We start from the raw sequence: 18,662 nt of genomic DNA, 5'->3' as shown, positions 1-18,662 counted from the left end.
TCACAATGCTGTAGACACCTTGGGGAATACGGAGAAAAAGTAATCTGGTTGATAGCCCATTCACTGCTCAATAGGGACGCATTGGAACGCAGAACTTTCAAAAGATGAGTCACCTCCGGATTGGATTTTTCTCAGGCTTTCGCCTGCAATTTCAGTTCTGTTATAGTCACAGACAATATTTTTACAGTTTTGCAAACGTTAGAGTGTTTTCTATCCTAAGCTGTCAATTATATGCATATTCTAGCATCTTGTCCTGACAAAATATCCCGTTTACTACGCAAACGTTATTTTTCCAAAAATGAATATACTGCCCCCTAGTCACAAAAGGTTATTAAGCATTACTCTGACTGGTGTGTGATTTGCTCTCTCATCATTTGGTAATTAAGGAAATTTCCATGACATTTGGCGACGGGGATGGGATGTGAATCTTCACTCGATGACCCCTCCCGACGACCTAGGTAATCGTGCACAAGGGATCCCTGAAACTCGGGATCTCAGGGAGACCACACTTCGGGAACGGAGCAGATGGACCAACCTAAGATCGGAGAGGCAGCGAGCCGAGTGGATACCACTTCCCGAACATAGTACATTTTTTTTTTTTAAAAACAGGTGAGGTGAGGTGAGCAAACCACACTTGAAGTTGAGTTGGATAGGACTTAGAGCCGTCCTGACACTGAATTGATCACAGTGGGGATTGGTGCGGTCTGTGGGGGTGAGGGGCCAAGGTGACTGTGTGTTCTGTGTGAAACACGGTACTTGGTGAAGCCCTATTGGAAGAAGGACCTCATTCGGAAGGTGTCTGTGTGACTGTCTAAGTGACCCTCAGAGGTGGTGAATTCCAATTATTTTAAATGTGCTAGCCAGGTATGCCCTGGGTTACTCTGTGTGAATATTTTGTTTTGTAGGAGCGTTCTGTGTAGGCGAGGTAGGTTGACCTTGTGTGGGTAACCTTTTTATGTTCTGATGTTCTGTGTGGACATCTGGCCAGTTCTATGTGAGCATCTGACCAATCCTGTGTGGGTGATCATTAAAATTCTGTGTGAGTACTTAAGGAATTCCTGTTATAACGTTTTTTCTCTCCCTGTGTGTGTGTGTGTGTGTGTGTGTGTGTGTGTGACTAAGGAGCCATGGGAGCGTGCGAGTGCAAAGAACCAGGCATTCTGGACCCTCCTACTGGAGCCTTGAAGGTTATGGTAGATAAATGGTGTAGGGATGTTCTGGAACAGGTACTTCTATGGCATAGAGAGGGTGGTTTTCCTTTGACAGGGACACTAAGTGTGACGCTGTTAGATGAGATAAGACAGAGATTGGTAGAGAAGGAAGGTAAACTAGGAAAAAAGGATCAAATTGATTGGGTGAAATTCAGGAAATGGGAAAGGGAAGCTGACAAATGGAAGAAAAGACAGGACACATTTTGGGGAAAACCCTGTCAGAATATGATAGTTCAGACTGAGGAAGGAGAAAAGAAGTGGAAAGATGAAACAGTGAAAAGGAATAGGAAGGATGATGATGACAGAGACTGTCTCCCTCCCTACTGTACTCCTCAAACTTTCTACCCAGTGTTCCCGGACCTCCCTCCTCCTCAGCTGCCTCCTGCTGATCCGCTGGATGCAAGACCACTACAACCTGCAGCCCCACCCCCTGTCTCTCCCAACACCACGGTGATTGATCGTCTGGCACGGAGCCTGGCTGAAGTCCTGACTCCGGCCAGTCTCGCTGGAGGCTCGCTGGAGGCTCAGTGGGGGGAGCACGCCAGAAGGGTAAACAAATCAACAATCCTTTTCTCGAGGCTCGTTCACTCAGCTCCAGTGTGGAAAGTGAGGACGGATTGGCACCCCAGCTTAATCCCCCGCTGAAGGACTGTCTACGGGCCAGGACGGAGAGGCGTGTCTCTACCCCCTTCCCACACGACCCAGCATCAGACATGTATCATCAATACCCTCTGATGGCATGTCCCAACCCTCAGCCTCGACCTGATGATGCTAATGCTGCTGCTGCCGCAGCATGGAACCCCATTGTGTATGTCCAGAGGACGTGGAGACATGATGAAATCAAAGACATTGTAGAGGACCTACCAGAGCCAAGTAAAGACGCTGTGAAATATTCAGCAGAGATGAGGGTTTTGGTGGGTCAGTACAAACCATCTGCTGCTGAGACAGCCCATATCTGTAAAAAGAAACTGGGACTCAGGTGGGCGGATGTACAGGGACAGTTTGATTGCAACTACCTGTGGGCTGAGAATGGCGCATATCAGGACCAGATAACGGCGCTGCTGGCCAGGATTGTGGAGATGTATCCAACTAAGACCGACTGGACTGCTATCAGAGAATGCACTATGAAGAAAGAGGAGGGCCTGGAGGCTTTCAGAAAGAGACTTGAGACCTGTTTCAGGCTACACAGTGGTATCAGACCAAACGAACATGCATATGGGGATCTGCTGAAAGACGCACTGGTGAGGGGTCTGACACCGGGCCTGGAGAAAGCTGTGAGGACTACCTGCATCTGTTAGGAGCCATTAGCAACGGTGGTACAGTACTGCAAGCTTGCTGAGAGACAACAAAGTGCTCAGAAGGAAGAAAAAATAAAGGAAGAAAAAGTAAAGACACAGAAACTACAGGCTGCCCAGATGACGTTTTACCAGGGAGCAGCCCCAGCAGGGACAGGACAAGGGGGTGGCGTGCGCAGGTGCTACAACTGTGGGAAGCCGGGTCATTTTTCTGCTGACTGCTCCGAGCCAACAAATCCACAGAGGAACAAAGGCAGGGGCGGACCGAGAAGAGGGGCCCGAGAGGAGGGGGCAAGAGGAGGAGGAAAAGGAGCACATGCATGGACAGCCCCATTCCAACAACAGCCGTGGCAGCCACCTCCCAACCAATGGCAGGTCGGGCCACCACACGGGGTCCAGCAACAGCAACAGTGGGGACCACAAGGAGTCCCTCCAGGCAGAGTACAACCTGGAGCCTGGCAGACGGGGCCGTCGGCACAGACGCCCCTGTACAATCCAGGAAAGGGACAGGGGGAGGAGTATTGACATGATGAGGAGACAGGGACAGTTGTACTAAAATCCTCAGAGCAACAAGAGCATTTGTTTTTAAAGTGTCACACCCTTCCGAGAGTAGAGCCAACAGTGGAGGCTTGCGTCAATGGTGAGTCATTAGTATTTCTTGTTGATACTGGGGCTGCTATGTCTGTCATTAACTGCAAGGCTATGATAAAACCTCCCATGTCTAATGAAATAGTCAAAACTGTAGGGGCTTCAGGCCTCCCACTCAGAGAGCAGGTAACTATGCCTCTGCCTGTCTCCTTTTGTGAGGAGAAGTGTCAACATCAATTTCTCTACTCTGATCACTGTCCTGACAATCTGATGGGCAGGGACCTCCTGTGTAAACTTGGCATCAACATAACATGTGGCCAAACCGGTTTAACTTTTATTCATGAGGAAGAGGAGGAAGTGGTGGAGCAATTGATGTTAATGTCTGAGTGTTGTGACTGGTATTACGCATGGGATGTTGATGACGAGGTGCCCAATATTGCTCGTGTTTTCACAATGGCCAAAACCCATTGGGGCCACGAGGGCAGTTTCATGTCTGAAGCAGGCTTACAATGCACCTCCCATTTTTCACCATTGACAAGAGATCTCCATTATGAGAAACAATGGCTGTGTGATACATTACAGAATGAGTCAGTGCAGTGTGAGGGTTTATACTGTAGCAGTGATTTCTGTGCTTTAGGGGTTAATCTAACCCCTGCACAGAAAGAGCTCTACCTGTTTGAGGATAGCGCACCACATGTGTCCCTGGCAAAATCAGACAGAGTAGAATGGGTGGATACTGGAATTTGGATGAAATGCTTGGTTGATGCTACAGACTGGGAGATGCGCCCTGATGGGTCAACTTATTCACCCAGCACACTGACAAGTTGTTACCCACTCAGTTAGGGAACACCAACTGAGAGGGGTGTGCATGGTGTTGATCAGGTTTCTTTTTCTACCAATGTCATGTTGTTGAGTGAAGACTCACCCCTCCTGAGAGGGGTCCCTGAATGCCTATGGGCAAGGGACAAGTATAATTTTGGGAGAATAAAGGGAGCTGAGCCAATGGTAGTCACTCCTAAAGATACCAGGCGCCCATCTAGGGCACTGTATCCACTCAGTAGGGAGGCAATAGCAGGTATTACTTCTGTTCATGCATCCTTGTTAGCTAATGGTGCCTTAATTCCCTGTCCAGAATCACCCTGTAACACCCCTATCTTGCCTGTTCGAAAACCTTCAGGTGATTGGAGATTGGCCCAGGACTTAAGGCCTGTGAACGATGCAGTTTTTGCCCGTGCCCCGGTGGTTCCTAATGTCACTACACTGTTGGGGGCGGTACCACCCACAGCAGAGTGGTTCTCTGTGATTGATTTGACAAATGCATTTTTCAGTATTCCAGTGGCACCAGAATCTCAGTTTTTTCAGCGGCTTTAGCACAAACTCTGGAGGGTTTTGTACCCCCTGAGGGCAGCACTCTGATTCAGTATGTGGATGATTTGTTGTTGTGCTCCAGCTCAATGGAAACTTGTGAAACTGGTACTCGGGCTCTGTTGATATTTCTCGCTAAGAATGGCCACAAAGTTTCAAAGAAGAAGTTACAGTTGGTTTCACAGACAGTGATGTATTTGGGTTATGACATCTCTCCCAATGGCAGGCAGCTGGGTAAAGAGAGGATACAGGCTATTCTCTCTGTCCCACAGCCGGTTACTCAACGACACATGATGTCATTGACTGGTATGGCAGGGTATTGTAGGGCGTGGTTACCTGACTATGCTGAAGTCGTGCAGCCGCTTGCTGACCTTATTTATGGCCACAAAATAGCTATGAATGACAAAATTAAGTGGACACCAGAGGGTCTGACTGCTCTGACCAGACTGAAACAACTCATGACTACTTCTCCCTGTTTGGGGCTCCCTGACCATTCTAAACCTTTTAACCTCTTTGTTTGTGAGAAAAATGGTTTTATGTCATCTGTTTTAACACAGGAACATGGAGGAAAGCAGCGCCAAGTTGGGAATTATTCCAAACAGCTGGACAGTGTGGCCAGAGGTCTGGTTTGTTGTTTGAGAGCTGTGGCTGCTGCTACTGAAGCTGTGTTGGCTTGTGCAGACATTGTTGCCATGTGTGAACTCACTGTACACGTTCCTCATGCTGTACATGCTCTTATTTCACAGGCAAAGACAGCCCATCTAACACCAGCTCGACTGCTCCATTATCAGAATGTTCTTCTGACAATGTGTCATGTGACCCTGAAGAGGTGAACTGTGTTAAATCCTGCTACTTTGTTGCCCACCGAGGATGATGGAGAGCCGTACAACTGTGCTGAACTGGTGGAGCTTGTCTCTAAACCAAGGTCGGATTTAACTGATGTCCCTTTGCAAAATGCACATTTGGAACTGTTTGTAGATGGCTCTGCTCAGAGTTCTGAGAAAGGAGAACCATTGGTTGCGTATGCGGTTACTACTGTCATATATTGTCATGTTGTGTCCTGTTCCTGTTCTTTCTCTTCACCCTGTCTCCCTCTTTCCCCCAGCTGTTCCTTGTCTTCTCTAACTACCTCGTTCACCCCTTTTCCCACCTGTTCCCTTTTTCCCTCTGATTAGGTCTCTATATCTCTCTGTTTCTGCTTCTGTCTTTGTCGGATTCTCGTTTGTGTTACTCATGCCTGAACCAGACTATCGTCGTGTTTGCTGCAACCTTGTCCTGTCCTGTCGGAATCTGCCGGTTCATCTAACCTTGTCCTGTCCTGTCGGAATCTGCCTGTCCATCTGAGCCTACGTGTGTTTCGTCATTAAAGAAACTCTGTTTTGTTAATTCGCTTTTGGGACCTCATTCACGCACCTGACAACTACTGCCTCAACCACACTGGAAAGTGCTAAATTACCCTCCCACCTTTCTGCTCAAGCAGCAGAACTCTTTGCACTCACTAGAGCTTGCATATTAGCTAAAGGCCAGTCTGCTACGATCTATACAGATAGCAGATATGCCTTTGGTATGGTACATGATTTTGGTACTCTGTGGAAACAGCACGGCTTCCTGACCTTCTCTGGTAAGATGATCTCTCATTCAAAACTTGTTGATAACTTGCTAAAAGCTATTTTACTCCCTTCTGAAATTGCTGTTTGTAAGTGCCTTGCTCATGCTAACTCTTCCGACCCTGTCTCCAAAGGTAATGCTATGGCTGACTTGGCAGCTAAGGCAGCAGCTGTCTCCTTGGAGGCCCCTGTGTTACAGATGGTTTTACTTTCTGATCATAACCTCTTCTCTCCCACTGATATCTCTGACTTGCAATCCTCTGTAGGTCCTGTTGAGTTGAGGAAGTGGAAATTCTGGCTGTTTCCCCTACTTAGCTATGTTGTCACATGGAAGGGATCATGTGTCAAAGGGGGGAGTTGTTGATTTTGTAAATACATTTTAGTTTGCACCTGGATTTTCTGTGTTTGCTGAACAATTTTGTGCAAAATGTGTGATTTGTATGACTAACAACATGGGAAGAGGGATTCCCATGCCACTATCGGCTCATCCGACCCCTGAAGGACCATTTGAACACATAATGATGGATTTGATTGAACTCTCTCCTTGTCAAGGTTACAAATATTGTCTGGTGATAGTGGATGCCTTCTCCAAGTGGGTAGGCATTCCCATGTCGACATTCCACTGCTATGGCAGTAGCCAAGAATCTCCTTAGGGATATCATCCCAAGGTGGGGGTTATGATCTAAAGTAACCAGCGACAATAGCTCCCACTTTGTAAACTTGGTGATACAGAACTTGTCTGAGACTGCAGATAGACCTCAGGACCCATTGTAGCAACAGGCCGCAATCCGGCAGTTTAATTGAATGCGCTAATCAAACCCTAAAATCTAAGATGGTGAAGCTTATGGCAGAGACAGGGCTTTCTTGGGTCACTGTGATCCCCCTGGCTTTGATGTGCATGTGAGGAAGGCCCCACAGAACCTCTTTGTATTTTGGGCCAGTACTCATCAAGAATAAATGCTGAACTTGTTTTTAAGACTGGTCTCTCGCTATTTCATGCAAATGATAATCTTACAACTTATTATGAAATAGATAGAGTGTGAATTTGGTTTTGGCTACAAAACATATAGGAATTTAGAATTCCTCTAACAATTGGTCCTTCGATCCCGGATCTAAATCCCTCCCTGTTATCTGGAGGTAGTACGCCGAAAATCGTGCACGGACGGGTCTTGACCCGTTTACTAAAGACCTGGCCTTTGAATTGAGGTTAAAATACAGGCCTGCGTATTACCACAGAATACAGGAAAGGTGACTAGATACAACGAACATTGCTTTCCCAGTCGGCGATAAGGTCAGTAATCTTTATTCTTGATTAAGAGGGAATGACTTAAATTATCATAGGATGGATTTAAGTTGTTCTCAGATTGAAAGTCAACTCTACAAATAGGCTATGCTTGGAGCGACATTTTAGTTAAAAGTCTTATAGGAACAGCGACTTACTGTATATTCCAACAGTGATCACTGTACACGGGTGAAAAGTAATGTCAGATCGAGCGATGAATGGACGGGGTCTTTCCCGGTTTTCAGTAGTCTGTGTTCTTGATAGTGAAAAGTGATTGTGTGGTTGAGGTTCCGGGGAAGAAACTGAACAGGTGATTTCATACCATCAGCTTTCAAGAATAGACACTGCATGATTGGTTTTGGGACTGGCCTCGCTCCATTTGTTTTCGGTCAACTCTCCAAGTAGTCTATGTTTGGAGCGACATAGTTTAAGTTAAAAGACCTATAGGAACAGTGATTACTGTACACGGGGGAGTTAAATGTCAGATTGAACAATGTATCCAATGGAAAGACAGAACAAGTGACCCCATAGATATATAGTTCTTGATAATAGACACTGCAGGTTAGTGGTCTTTATTTAGATTATGGGGAACAATTGAGTTGCTTTCCGTTGGTCATTTTCAATCAACTCTACAGATTAAGCTATATTTGGGGCGACATTAGGTTAAAAGTCTTATAGGAATAGAAATAGCTGTATATTACAAGTAATTGCTGTACACGGGTGAGATTAAATGTCAGATTGAACGACGAGTGGACAGAGACTCTTGAGCCTCTGTCTATTTGTCCTTGGTCAACCCTACAAGTAAGCTGATTTGGAGCGACAATTTTAGCAGAAGATTTATAGGAACAGTAATGTATTGTACACGGGTGAGACTTAATGTCAGAATTTAGTAGATGAGGATTCCAATAACGAGATATTAACCATAAGGTGTTAAATATTGGAATTACTAGGCGTGAGTAGATAAGGATTCCAATAAAGAGAAATTAACTTAAAGTGTTTAAGATTGGAATTGTTAGGAGGGGCAGGAATTTATTATAATGGGTAGTAATCCCTCTAAACTGCTTTCTGAAGAGACGGAAGATTACCGTTATATGAAACAAAAAGATCGAAGGAATGTAGATTTCTGTCCTAAATGGGAAAAAAAGGTATGGTTTTGACGGACGCCTAGATGTCGAAAAGTTGGAATCACTTATAAAACAGATACATAAGGAATGTGGATTTTTTTTTTTGAAAAAGCAGAATAAATAGGGGTTATACACAGCCGGAGTTTGGCTTTCAGAAGCAAAAAAGAGAGTTGAGGGTGAAAAAAGTACTAAGCCTAAAAGGAGCAAAGATGGGCTGCTCTCCGCTCCCGCAGATGAAAAAAAGGTTAACCAATTGGGCGTAGGTGAGGGTGTCAAACTATATCCTTCTCGAATATGGCAAAAATACAGAGGTAATCTAGTTGATGAAATAGTGGTGGTGAGAATACGGCTGCAGGAGCTACCTGCGGGATTACCACCCATATATGTGAATCCTGCTGAAGCCGAGGGAGGTATAATGGAGGTAGAAAAAGGAATAAAGTCGAGAAAAGTGGATAAGGCGAGTCAAAAGAAAAAGAGAATGTTTTAATTGTAACGAAATTGGACATTTCGCCCGGGAGTGTAACACTCCCTGCAAAAGACGTCACCACCAATATTGTAGTTTAACTGAGGGAAAGGTCAGAGGCGACAATCGGGTAAAGAAAAAGAAGGGTCAGATACCATGGGAGCGAGATTAATGAGAATCCTAACTGAGGGAGAACTTTGGGCGTTTAAATTAGGGCTATTTTCTGTTGTCCAGATGCCGGAGTAACAAATACAGATAACTGTAAAATGGGTCTATTTGCGGAGAATCTCAGTCAGTTCCATAGCATGGGTGGCATAGTGGTGAGCGTAGCAGTCTTACAACCTGCAGTCCAGGGTTCGGTTCACAGCTGAGGTGTAAAAATATATATATATATATCTGAGATTTTGGTTGTAATTAAACTAATTGTTTTGCAGAGAAAGTTATAGTCACTAGCATTGGTATAAGATATAAACTGAACGTTTTAAATAGTTTGTTTGGTTCAAATTGAAAGACTAATTCATTCAACTTAAAATAAGGACGAAGCGAATTTTGATGCAAGACGATGTCTGTTCACTAAATTATCTGTTGGGAATAATATATTGGGAATAGAGTCGTAATTAAAATGCTAAATCAAAGACGAGACAGTAACTTAAATCAAATGAATTCTGAATAATAACGGGGAAACAATTACGATAGATTTGTGCCCATTGAAATGTTCTTATAAATTTAGCGAATTGGGAGACGAGAGATGTTGATTGATGTTGTAAACTCTAATTCAGGATTCAACAGATGTGATAAATTAGGTTTGGTTTATCGAACCCGAAATACTGTAGCTGCAGACAGCCAACAATTATTTACAATTAATTGAAAATCGTTGAGAATTGAGTCGAGGTTGAACGCTTGTTGATGACATCACTCGCGAGGCACTTCTGTCGCCACGGAAATGATGTCGTGACTGGGGGTAACGGAGAAAATTGTTTGTCTTTTAGAAGGAAAATGCGTGCATTATTGTTTTGAGTCACTTTTCAGAAGGTGATAAAAATGTCCAAATACATTTTTAAAAGAAGTATGTAAGTCGTCAGGAAAGATGCTAAAAACTAGCAGCTGATTCGCTAGGTGGGCATCATTGATTTGTGCCGTTTATTTTGACTGTATTAGGCTATGAGAAAGGGAGATTGAATGTCTGAATCGTAAAACATTGTGATAATGGATTCTGATGGTTATTGATTCCTGGTTTGATTGTTTATGTAACACCAGTGAATTTGAGCACTGTTTCCATTATGTGGAACAATGTTAGGGTAATAATGTTGAAAAGCAACCTCTATAGTAAAACATAATTGCGTATGTTTCGGGAAACTAGCTAGGTTGAATTTGGTTATTTGAGCTTTTCCCCTGATACGTAGACATCTGTAACAGGGGCAAGTTGTTTTTTTTCTTGAGGAACACGCAGATGATGTTTTGTTTTATCGAGATGTAAACGTGAGTCTCTGAGTAATTTTGTCATCTGAAGCATTATAGTAGTGAGTTTTTGCATAGTTTGTTTTTTGCTGATAAAAGTGGTTTGTTTATTTGGTTACTGATGATTGGTTATTCTAGGAGTTGATTTAACTTAATTAAGCATTTGTTTTGGTGTATTTAAGTAGGAGTCTTTATACCGGGACGGGTGGAAGTTATCTAAAATATGTGAGTTGAAGGAGCCAAGGGAAAATAGGTTTACAGTTTTATTAAATATCTGGGATTAAATTACGGATTTCTTACACTGAGAAATGTACGACATTTGCGGCAGAGGGGAAAAAGTAATACATTTGATAATAATGTTATCGGGTTAATTGTATCTATGGGTAGCATGTTAAGCATGTTAAGTAAACATATACATTGACGTTGTTTAAAATGTATGATTAATGATTTGAGTTAAAGGGGAATTATCATTACGTTTAGTTTATAGTTCACTTTTGAGTTTCTGAATCGAAGTAGCATAGTGAATGCTAGTTAGTCGTGTTGTGTTCTTCTGGGAAAATTGATGTTTAGGTGTCTCAATTTTAGATGTTTCCTGGGATTATAATCTTGGGGAGAATGAGGCCATAAACGACCAAATTGAAAAAGGCCTGGAAGTTTTGATTAATCATTAAGGTTTGCAAATATATACACATAAAACATTTGTTAGGACTATTTGTTTTAGTGCAAAGGTATTTTAAAGAGGCACGCTCACATATGGAACTTTATGAGTTTTTAGTTTATGAGTTTTAATTATACAAGTGAATTTTTTGATTTTATGACCTATTGACCTTGTCATGACTATCTTTTGAGGTCTGATCAGCCTCAGGGGAGAGTCATTTGTATAATGAATGTGGTCATATTGAGTTACTAGTTTTAAGGTAAATTCATTATAATGGAGTTGGTTAGGGGGTTAGAATTATTGTTTGAACCGCAAGTGAGAAAGTGGTTCAGGATTCTGTTTTACAACATTAGCTGTCAAGTTTTTGAATGGGCTGTTAATGATTTGGTATTATAACAGAGAAAAAAATCCTATTTATCATTGAGAATAAATAGGGGAAGATAAGATACATTGAGGTTTGGATAGGAGATAGATTAAGCCAATAGGGCAGGGAATTACATAGAAAAATAAGTTTCAGTTCTTAGGGGTGATAAATTACTGTAGATAAGGTATTCCACACTTTGCAACATATATTAAATTCATGTTATTGTCAGATAGAATACTGAGGGTCCCTGAAGGAAAGAGCTTGTTAGTGTAGGAAGGATTTTGATATGGTTAGCATTTATTAGACTTTGTTTGATTATTAGGAGTTTTTTAAATAGTATTACATTTAACAGGAATATTGGACATCTGTGATGATTTAGGATTTTTGTTAGGATTAAGATAGATTGATTAAGGAAATGTAAGGACTTTAGAGAAAAGCCACTCATAGACATGTTTTTTCTAAAATCAATGATTTTAGATAAAGTCAAACAGTTAGAAGCTTAGTGGTATTTGAGAGATATGAGAGAAAAGGGTTACGGTTTAAATCGGTAAATATATATTTAAGAAAATATATAAGTAGCGCAGATAGTTCTTAAAGTAGATAAGAAACTTGACAGAGTATTGTTACAGGATTGACATGAATGGACGCCCAAGGGAGAATTGGACATGTGGAAAATGAAAAGGGGCTCCTACATGATGATGTCAGACATTAGGATAATTTACTAATCTTACCTAAATCATTGTTTAAGAGTAGGCAAGGTTGTTACCTGGGCAGAGCCAGGTAACAAAGGGGGGATGGGTAAATTGTGCTCTAGGATAGGATGTGACCTACGGGATAATTAACTAATAAATAAATAAAAAAAGCTAATAATCAGATAGAACAAATGAGAAACTGTTTGTTAACCAAACCTGTATGTCCAATATTTTATGCACAACAGGTGAATTACAGGTGAAGTCACTCAATCCAGTCCCCGAGGCCTGTTGGGGGGACCATACCAAGGACTCCTTGTGACAGCTAGCAGAAAGAACTACCCGGATTCATATCACACTGCGGGAGGGTAAGACACATTAACACTGTCGAACAATAACAGAGTTCGAGAGGAGAACTGAAATTAACAGAATTCTGGGGGCTATCTCTCGAGTGAAAAATACCTTACCTGTCCTTTACTCACTGTTCTTGTTCATAGAAGTGAAAATGTGTCTGACTCTTGCTAATGATGTGTTTTCTGGAAGAGGGTGGGGCTTTATAGGTGAGCTGTCCATCCTGAGCTGTATGGTTGGAGACCTTATTCCTACTCCATGAACCCGAGAAGGCCAGAGGGTAATATTGACATAGTTAAACAAGGAGAAATTAGTATTAACCAAGCATAAGAGATCACTTGATCTGGATAAACAGGAAGTGAGAGTAGGATAGGGAGGGATGTCTCAGTGGAGTTCTATGTAGACCAAGTGGTGTCTCTGACTCCTTGGCAGTTCAGGACTAAGAGTAGCTATTATGGAAGACATCCATGCAAGTATCTGTGTAGTTCATGGAAACATGTTATAGCTCACATCATGTGAGAAGGCTACAAAAATCTACATACCCAGCATGGACGGAGATGGAGTGTAGTGAAAGTAAGGGTTTCAGTTGATAACCTAGTGCATTCCAGATAGAAAAAGTTAGAGCAGCTGATTGCTCTATAGTGTTGGGGAATAATCAAAATTAGGTGGTAACATAGGTAAGATGTTTTATATTCATCATATGTTTGTAAGTTACTTCTCATCAGAATGTTATTTTTGTATAATACTGTGGCGGGGTTGCAGTATCTGTTCTATGTCAGGACTAAGTTGCTTGGGCCGCAGAGAGGTCAAGGTGTCATCATGTGTAAACATATCTTTTGATCCACTGTGTCTGTGTGCCAGTCACTCCCTACTTTTCCCATCGGGGAGAGGAGGAGGGCAGTGTCTGGAATCATTCTATGCTCCCTCTTTTGTTGCTCCTATCTTGACCTAGAGCCTCACTCTCCTCTCCGTGAGCTTGTCCAGGATGGGTTGTATTTAGAATTGGTTGTATCTAAATGACAATTTGATATATATCATAGGGTGGGGATAATGTCTTGATACCATTTTGTAAGGACGAAATAAGAGCTTTGTTTCGGAGACCAAACTGAACGATAATTTATAGCCAACTCTGTCTGGCTAGGGGATACTCCTCTCTGAAGTAAAGTCTTTCTTTGTGTAAGTTCCTAAGACCTGTGGTTTGTCATGTCGTCTAGTGGTGGTGGATCTTTGCTATAAAGGATCCCATTTGCCATTATGTTGGGACTCTTAACTTTTCATTTAGAGATACAGAACTGTTGAAAGTCAAAATGCTATTGCAAAAGCTTAATTATTATTAAAGGTGAAGATTAAGCATAACTCTGACTTGTGTTATGGTTTGCTCCCATGATTTGGTAAATAGAGGAAATTTCCACGACATTTGGCGACGAGGAGGGGATGTGAATCTTCACTCGGTGACCGTTCCTGACGATCTAGGTAAATAAATCGTGCACGAGGGATCCCCTAAACTTGGGATCTCAGGGTAACCACACTTCGGGAACGAAGCAGATGGACCAACCTTTGATCTAAGAGGAAGCGAGCCGAGTGGATACCACATCTCGAACTGAGTTTTTTTTAAAGAAAAAAGGTGAGCGAACCACACACAGATTTGAAGTCAAGTTTTTTTAATTATGCCTGTTACGTATACTCTGAGTGTGAATTCATTTGTAAGGAAGGCACCTTGGCGGCGTAAGCAGGGCCGAGTCAGGGGAGAGTAATCTGGGGGTTTTGTGGACTCAAAAGATACTCTGCACTGTCCGGTTGTCAGTGACCAAGAGCCCTCCTGACACTGAATTGATCACAGTGGGGATTTGGTGAGGTCTGTCGGGGTGAGGGGCCAGTTGACTGTGTGTTCTAGGTGAAACACGGCACTTGGTGAAGCCCTATTGGAAGAAGGACCTCATTCTGTGCGTCTGTGTGATTTGTCTAAGTGACCCTCAGATGTGGTGAATTCCAATTATTTTAAATGTGCTAGCCAGGTATGCCCTGGGTTACTCTGTGTGAGTATTTTGTTATGGGATCACTAGGTAATAGTTGTCGGACCGTTCTGTGTGAGCGGGGTAGGGTTGACTCTGTGTGGGCAAACTTTTATTCTGATGTTCTGTGTGGACGTCTGACCAGTTGTGTGTGAACATCTGACCAATCCTGTGTGGGTAATCCTGAAAGCTCTGTGTGAGTACCTAAGATTTCTTAAGTTTTATATGGATTCTGTGAATTATTTGAAATTATGATAAATTGTATGTGTGTATAATCAATTACTAGAAATTTGATAAAGTAATGCTGAGAATGATTAGATACAATTTAAACCACCCATTCGTAGACGTACGTAGGTTTTGAATTGGTATCTTAAATGGATAATTTGATAAAAATGAAGTTTTTAAGCACTATTAAAATAATCTACAAAATCTGGGAAATTGAGCTCTAGAAACTGATTAGAGTGTGTCCACTTTTGGTTATCTTACCCTAACGATGTAACTATAAAACGCATATTGGATTATCTCCGTCTGGGTGAAACATTTGAAATTTAACTGCCCTTAAGGTCTGAACATGTTATATTTTTTCTTCCCAGTATGAGAGAAGTTGCGGGATTTATTGAATAAACTTAGAGAGAATTAAGGGGGAATCTCGATGTAATTTATAATGTCATACAAAGCCTAAGGTTTTCCATCAAACTAATTATCATTGCGTGATTAATGTGATGTAGTAAAGTAATTGAAATACGTTGCATAAGTAAACATAATCTACTTTTATTAAAAGGTGCAATATCTGTTTCCTAGTCATGTCGATTTTATTCTTTGATTATTCTTTTGATTGCTAATATCATTTCATATTCATATTTCATTTGGAATTTAAGAATCATAGCTGGAGTAACGTTTGTACTATTAAAATTGGGCTATTATTCTTCTGGGAATTACCGATTAGTGACGTGTTTTGATTTTACTTAGAAATTGGGTTTATTTGCGGAGAAACTTAGTGTTTCGAATAGCATTAGTGGTTCAGTAGTAGAATTCTCGGCTGCAACGCGGGAGGCCTGGGTTCCATTCCCAGTCATTGCGCTGACTGAATTCTGAGTTTTTGATTGTAAATAATCTATTTGTATGTTTTGCCTGGAAAGTTATGGTCGCTAGTGTTTGTATAAGATATAAACTGAACGTTTTAATAGCTTGTCTGTTTCAAATTGATAGAAGGGATAAATTGAACGTTTTCAATAGATTGTTTAGGTTAAATTGATAGACTAATTCAACTTAAAATAATAACGAAGCGAATTCTGATGCAAGACGATGTCTGGTCACTAAATTATCTGCTGGAATAATGTATTGAGAATTTAGTCGTATTTAAATTACTGTATCAATAGAGAAGACAGTTACCTAAGTTAAAGAAATTCTGAATACCGAAATGTTTTTCATTCTCATAGATTGACTGACGCATGTTATAATTTTGGCGCTGCCTGTGTTATTTTTAAAGAAATAGGATACATTTCATAAGTGTGGAGAGCAAAGAGAAGAGGAAGTTATAAAGTTGGGTTTTTAATCTTATGATAGAGGTAAGGAAAAACGTTGAAATGAGAGGGGTTATATATTTTTGCCCAATGGGAAAAAAGGAATAGGGAAAGTTGAGCTGAAAGTATGGAAGAGAGTTAGTTGCTATGTTGGCTACTAATTGTCAGGGAAAGTTTCTGGAGGCAGGTAGATTGTTGTAGAATAACGTAAATTTGCGTTATTAGTTTGAATATACAATAACCTTACTCTAATTGTTTTGACCGTTGTTCAGGTACATGTTTGTCTGTATTTCTAGCAGCTGATTCGCTAGGTGGGCATCATAGATTTGTGGCGTTTATATTTACTGTATTAGGCTATGAGAATTGGGAGACTGGATGTCTGAATCATAAAACATCGTAAGGATAGCTTCTGATGGTTATTGATTCTTGGTTTGATTGTTTAAGTAACATCAGTTAATTTGAGCAGGAAAGTTCATGTAGTCTAACATTATAGTATGGTTCCATTATGTGGCACAATGTCAGGTCATTAAAGGTGATTGCTGGATTGAGTAGTATGAGAGTCTGTTTGAGAAGACTGAATGGGTATGAATGTTGAAAAGCAAGATTGGGCCAAACTAGTAAACTAATATGTTAAGTGGGGGAGTATCATAGATTTTAATTATAGTGTTGTTACCGCAATAGTCAAAACAATTTCATATGTTTTGGGAAATTAGCTAGGTTGAATTTGGTTATTTGAGTTCCTTTATTATTTGCTTTTTAAAAGAAAGGTTGGAATCAAGTATGATGCCTTGGCACTTAAAATCAGATACCACCAGGAGCTTTTTCCATCAGAAGTTGTTTTTTGAGGAACATGCAGACTGTGTTTTATTTTATTGAGATGTAAACATGAGTCTTTGAGAAATTTTGTCATCTGAACCATTATGGTAGTACGTTCTTGTGTAGTTTGTTATTTGCATGAATTTATCACTGTATCATCTGCATACATTGGAACTTCAGACCCTGTACAGACTAAAGGAAGATCATTAATGGATGTGCTGAACAGTATTGACCTTTGTGGAATGAAAGCTTTGTGGATATCAGTGGGGGAAAAAAACAAGTTTATTTTTATTTTTACGATGATGAGACAGCGCCAACTTTTGAAAGATTTTAGATTTGTTAAAAACGTTTTTTTAGGAGTTGATTTAACTTAATTAAACATTGTATCATACATATACATTGATTTGATTAAAACTTATGATTAATGATTTGAGATACAGTGGAATTATCATTAGGTTTGGTTTATAGTTCACGTTTGAGTTTCTGAATCGATGTAGTGTAAATGAATACTAACTAAGTGTTTTGTGTTTTCTCAGGGTAAATGGATATTTCACTGTCTCTCTCTAGAATGTTTCCAGGGACTATACTCTTGGGAAGAGTGAGTGAGATTGAGGCCATAAACTACCACATTGGAGGGGGCCTGGAAGTGTTTTGTTTTACAGACGCAAATTCTTTTGATAAAGGAATGTTCTGGGAACATGGAAATACAAAAATGTTGGAACTAGTTGATTATTGTTTGCAAATTGTTTAATATAGTGAAAAACACTGCTTTGAAGGGTTTTGTGTAACCTATGACCTTCTGATGACTTTCCGTTGTGGCTTGATCACCCGCATTGGAAAGCCATTTGGATAATGAAATTATGGTCATTTGCAATACTGCTTTCAAAATAATTTGTGTAATTGGTAAATATGTTTCTTAGCGATATTTGTAATTTGGACCACTGTGAAGGGCATTGCTTTTAACTAAGGGTATGCTGCTTTAAGTCTATTTTCCTATGACCATAGGGGTTAAATCATTTTTCTTTGTGGATTTTTTTCAGTTTAGTGATTTTAATTTGATTAGGTTAGCTGAAATTTTGTTTTACATTTCTTTTCAGTTTTGTTTTACATTACTCTCATACGGAGAGATGTGTGTAAAACATGGGGGAGGATTCAGTTTTTTGAGGGTTTGAATTGAAGTTATACAACTTAAGTGATTTGTGAAGGAGTGTATTGTATTGTTGAGTGTATTGTATTGTTGTGTTTGTTTTGTTCTATTCCCGAGGGATATAGGTCTAACTTCTTGATCCTTGGCTCTACGATGGAGTTGACAGTGAGATGGGGAGTATAAACCAATTTGAAAGAATAGTTTCAATAGAATGTTTTGATATTCTCTGTGAAATATGTTTAGATATGTGTGTTAAGAATAATTGGTAAAAGTAAAAATGTATCATGTAGTTTAATGAACTGAACTGAACTAAACTGTTGTTCTGATCTGTTCTTTCGAGGTTATCAATGAAAAGTGACATCAGACGGTATCTTAATGCATGGAAGAGAAAATTGGACCGAATAGCGTGTGTACCTCAAAACCCCCTCTAACTGGCTGAAGAAGAGTGACAAAGGCGTTGAAGGAGGCTTTCCAAACCACTTCTACCAAGAGAAAAGAACCAAGCCAGAAATTGGTGTACAGTCTCAGATCTAAGCTATCAACTGCTTTCATGTTTCTCTCATACTGTGATAGTCCACTTGCTGGTATATTGGTTGACGAATGGACAAGACATGAGTGGTAAAGATGAGACATTGAAATTGGGATATTATCATGGGCCGTCCACTTTGAACTGTAAAGCTATCTGAAGAAGAACGAAAGAGACGCCAGA

The 18,662-nt window shown here is 40.8% G+C and overlaps 1 pseudogene; it reads left to right on the top strand.

Annotated features, from left to right (window-relative positions):
• Window positions 1-5,329: 5,329 nt before the first annotated feature.
• LOC149980770 (uncharacterized) lies at window positions 5,330-7,030 on the top strand (annotated as a pseudogene).
• Window positions 7,031-18,662: the final 11,632 nt, after the last annotated feature.

Source organism: Oncorhynchus mykiss, chromosome 9 (genome assembly GCF_057628025.1).
Source record: "Oncorhynchus mykiss isolate SJ-2025 chromosome 9, ASM5762802v1, whole genome shotgun sequence".
Taxonomy (NCBI): domain Eukaryota; kingdom Metazoa; phylum Chordata; class Actinopteri; order Salmoniformes; family Salmonidae; genus Oncorhynchus; species Oncorhynchus mykiss.
Note: the sequence above shows the minus strand (reverse complement) of the source record. Positions and strands in the feature narration are given on the sequence as shown.